The following is a 4,978-nucleotide window of genomic DNA, read 5'->3' as shown; positions in this document are numbered from 1 at the left end:
GGGGATGGGCAGGCCCTCGTTCCGGCCCCTCGGCGGCAGGTGCAGCCACTTCTTGAGCAGCCGTCGGATCTCGGCGTCCGCCTTCTTGAGCGGGGTCTTGGGGACCGCCGAGCCTCTCAGGACGAACGCGACGCGGGGGATGAGGAAGGTGTTCACCACGTTGATCTTCTGCCACGGGGCCAGCAGGGACGAGTCCAGTTTGTGCGCATCCTGCACGATGCCGTTGATGGTTTCCTCCGGCGTCTGCCTGGCCCGGTGGCCGGTGGGCGTCCCCAGGTGGCAGTAGGCCTCGCCGTCGCGCAGGTGCCGCATCGCCTGGCCCTGGATCGTGAGGGTGGAGTCCAGGACGCGGCTCTTCTGCTTCCCGTCGATGTGCAGGGGAGCGCACTTGGCGACGTTGAAGCGCAGGCCCATCCACCTGGCCGCCTCCGACGTCACGTCCAGCATCTGCTGCAGCTGGGTGGCGTCAGGGGCGAGGAGCACGAGGTCGTCGGCGTAGGCCAGGACGCTCAGCTTCTGGCCGTAGAGGTCGAGCCCGCCGGGGCCGCCTGCCACGGCCCAGAGGAGCGGTTCCATGGCCAGGTTGAAGATGATGGGGCTGAGGGGGCAGCCCTGTCTCACTCCCGACCGGATGGGAATCTCCGCGGTCTCCCCGTCGGTGGCGCGGACGGTTGTGGTGCGCGCCACCGCTTGATCTGTAGTGCGCTTGATCTGTAGCGCGCTACACTTGATCTGGGCCAAAAGGCCGAGAAACGATGCACTCTTAAATCTCCTTTTCTCCAAGATGAGCATGGCTAGATCTCTCAACCTTTCCTCATATGGCTTGCTTTTCAGTCCCTTTTATCACATATTTCTGGACCCTCTCCAACTTCTCCACATCCAGAATTGAACACAACAATCCAGAAAAAAGCCCAGAACTGAACACAATAGCCTAGATTAGGTCTAACCAGCACTGACCAGTCTGACATTATCACCTTCTGGGCACACCTACACGTTCATTCATGCGCTTTTGCTACTGTGCATTAAATTTAGTACCTCTAATGTAAGGTACTATATAAATGTACATTATACTGCCCTAATGTGCAGTAACAAAGCTGCATGCTTTTTTTAGTGATGCTTAATGTGCAGTAGCCTGTTTTTACTGTGTATTAGTATATTAGCACAGTTTTTGACATGACACTTTAATGCACAGTAAAACAGGCTACTGTGCATTAAAGTGCATGTGTAGACACACCCTCTGGATCTTATACCTAGTACTCCTGTTGATGCAACCTAAATTATTTTTTTTTTAAATGACTGCATCATATTGCTGACTTGTACTGAATCAATAGCTCACCAACCTCCTCTTCCCCCACGATCCTTCTCAGGAATCCTACTGCCCAGCCAGGTATGTCCCATTCTCTATCTGTACGTTTGTTTTTTCTTGCTTAGACTTAGCATCTTGCATATGTCTGTGTTCACTTAGTTCTGTTGTTTCTAGCCCAGCTTTTAAATTTATCAAATTCCTTCTGAAATTTACTCCTATCTTACAAAGTGTTTTCAGTCCTTTCCAGTTTCATGTCAGCTGAAAATTAAGAGGCTCTCTATTCTGAAATTAATAAACACAGTAAACAGCACCTAGCCTAAGACAAACCAACCCCTGTGGAACTCCACTTGAAACCTCTTGTTATTTCCATGTTGATCCATGTATAAGTACCCTTTGCTTGTAGTTATTGAGCTAATTATGTAGCCACCTTATAACTTGATCAAGCTCACATTCCTACACTTCACTTATGAGAAATGTGTATAGGACATTATCATTATTATTATTTGTATGTGATCTAACTAACTAACGTCCAAGCAGTAAAAAAGGGACTCAGTCCAACTATTACCTACAAAGAATATCCAGATCAAATTGCTCCCAGCACTGTCTTTTCCCATTGAAAGTGCAGATCCTGTCTTCAGCAGAGAAGCTTTGCTTCCCATTCTCAGTCTTATGTTTGCCTTTTCTTTCCCAACAACAGAGGTGGTAGACCAGTTGGTTATGATGAGGAGAAATGTGAAAGCATTTTCAACAAGGACACCTGCAGCTACACAGTTGTGGAGAAGAACAATCCCTCGAAAGAATGTGAGGTCCATGGTTGGGTTGGCTAACAACAAACACGCTCCGAATCTCTTTCTCCCTCAAAGATGATCAGCCATGATGGAAAGAGTCCATTCTTTAATCAACAGGAATTCATGGAGCTGCCTTAAATGTGCTAGTTGCTTGCTTTCTTTCTCCTAACTGGCTCCTAGTGTGGTCCTCACTGTGATGGGCTAAAAAAAGTCAAGCTAGCCAAAATTCCTAGTTTCCAATTTGTGGGAAGTTTTGTTTTTCTGAAATTTAGTTTTGAATCATGCTGAGACCAAACATTTAAAGTTCCCCCCATCAAACAGATATTACAACAATATTCAGAAACATCAACATGTAGCATTTCTGAAACAAAATATGATTTTTGGACTCCACCTGCTCAGGGAAATTCAGACAAGCTCTAGCAACAAGACACCTGCTGCAAGTTTGTATGCCTGGTGCTTCACCACCCCCCTACTACAAACAATCAGTCATTGAAGTTCTCCTTTCTTGGATCTTGGAGATTTATGTACCATTCAGGCATTACTAGTTGCAGATTATTTTCATTCTCCTTACTGAGGAACACTTTGGCATACAACTATCTGGTTCTCTATTATTCTGTTACCTGTTCTGAGCTCAATTGCATATAATAAAAATCAAATGAAGCACCAAAAGTTCACTAGTATCTAATCAGTGATAGCACACTAGGCTTCAGTACTGCTAAACCCTTCTTCCTTTGAAGGAAGCACACATCTTTCTATAGCTTTCCAACAGGGAAGAGTTTGGGGTAGAAGCAGAATGCCTTGAACTATTGTGCATTTTCTAAAGCATGCCTGTGCCCTTTTCTTGGTAATACCTTCTCTCTAAAGGATTAATTATCCTTCTCAGATTCTGACATGGTCATGGAAGTGTTCAGATGACAAGGGCACTATGGGTATGGACAAGTGTTACATTTGTGTCAAGAACAAAAGCTTCTCTCCCCACACCTTTTCAAAAGTAACTTACTTTTACAAAAGTAGTTTGAGATGGGAAAAAAACCTTACTGATTCTACCACAGACTACTAGCTTTTTGAACAGCAACTTTACTGTTTTCTACTGCCATATATAATGCCTGTTTAGTCATATGCATTGTGATAGGGTTCCCTCGAACCCCTAGTATCCCACAGTACTCCACTCTCCCCCACTGCTCTGAGGGGGATGGCAGCAGACTGGTTGTCTCTCTTCTCTGATAGTCCACCCAGCAGCCAGCTGTCAAGGAGCCCTCTGGAAACCTGCTCCAATGACAGGGGTCATGGGAATACTTGGGTGTGGGAAGGTTGAGGAGAGCTGTTCTCACCATTGTGACCCCCGGGGGGGGGTGGTGTGTGCAGGCAGGGGTACTGTCACTAGGCTCCCCTGGCATAGGGGGGAACCAAGGAGCTGCCCTCTGTCACCACTCGGCTGGAGAGCTCTTGAGTATGTTTCAGTAAGGGGGTTGAAATACCTGTATGGTTCTCTTCTTGCCATGGGAAATTTTTGGTGCTCAAACTGAATGGTTATCCATACCCTATTGCTGCCATGTCTCTTCCCCCCCTGCCCACACTACAGCTTCCATACAAACAGCTGCCTTTCATCTGACTGCAAGAACTGCCAATAACTCAGCATCAGCATTACACTTTATTTATACCCAGAGCACACAATGCAGCTGGGTTTCCTTCTGCTGCACGAGCCTTTGACAAATAAATGGGTTTGTTAATGGTAGTATAGAAATGTTGGGGTAGTGATGATGTTCCAGAAAGTATGCAAGAGGCAGAGGTTTATTAATGTCAATCACCAGCAGTGAACCAAGCTAGCTAGCTAGCCAAATCCCAGGAGTAGGGTTGTGTAAACTAGGAGTCATCAATTTACAGCCCATAAGCTAAATCTGGCCTGCAGAGCCATGACTGGCAGTATTTAGCAGGGCGGAGGAAGGAAGGGGAGGGAGAGTCTGTCCACACCATGTCATAGTTGGGCAGCAGGGGCCGTGGGAGATGGGGGCTCTGCCCGCATCATGTAGTTGCCAGACAGTAGGGAAAAACAGCAAAGGCGGCCAGGTCCCAGTACCAGGCTACTTAAACCTGAGCTGAATCATTTTGGCCCGCTGTCAGAAAATGTTGCCAATCCATGGTGTCGTCTGCAGGCCAAATGAGCTATATAATTCAGGAAGGTACCTCACTCAAGCCCAAGAGACAATGTAAAGAACACAGCTACTTGGACAATACTTGCAGACTCTGAAGCCCCCCCTTCTTCATGATACTAGCTCATGTGACTACGTGGCATCAATTTGATTCGATGGCTGGCCTGACCTTAGATTGTCACCACATTTTTACTGATGATGACAGGCCTTGAATACTGGAGCAGATATTCATCAGTTAAAAGTATATCCATTAGGAATTTTCTAATATAATAAAAACCTTAGTTCATCTGTCTGTCTGGCCATAGCGCTCCAAGCCAACTGCACATGTGCTGCTGAGAGGGCAGGCGGCGATTGGCTGGCCCGGGCAGCCACGGGAACAACTTTGTGCCAGGGCTCAGGGGAGGAGGCAGAGGTAAGGGAGCTGCGATGCTGTGCTGTGCCACACCTCCCTTCCCCCCCCCCAGCAACAGCTGGCAGGGAGTGAAGGGGAGGGGAGGGGAGGGGGGGGTTGTAGCCAACTGCACATGTGCTGCTGAGAGGGCAGGCGGCGATTGGCTGGCCCGGGCAGCCACGGGAACAACTTTGTGCCAGGGCTCAGGGGAGGAGGCAGAGGTAAGGGAGCTGCGATGCTGTGCTGTGCCACACCTCCCTTCCCCCCCCCCAGCAACAGCTGGCAGGGAGTGAAGGGGAGGGGAGGGGAGGGGGGGGTTGTGGGGGCCCGCTGCCCTGCTGCT

This window comes from Alligator sinensis, unplaced genomic scaffold, assembly GCF_000455745.1.
Source record: "Alligator sinensis unplaced genomic scaffold, ASM45574v1 scaffold264_1, whole genome shotgun sequence".
Classification (NCBI taxonomy): Eukaryota; Metazoa; Chordata; order Crocodylia; family Alligatoridae; genus Alligator; species Alligator sinensis.
Note: the sequence above shows the minus strand (reverse complement) of the source record.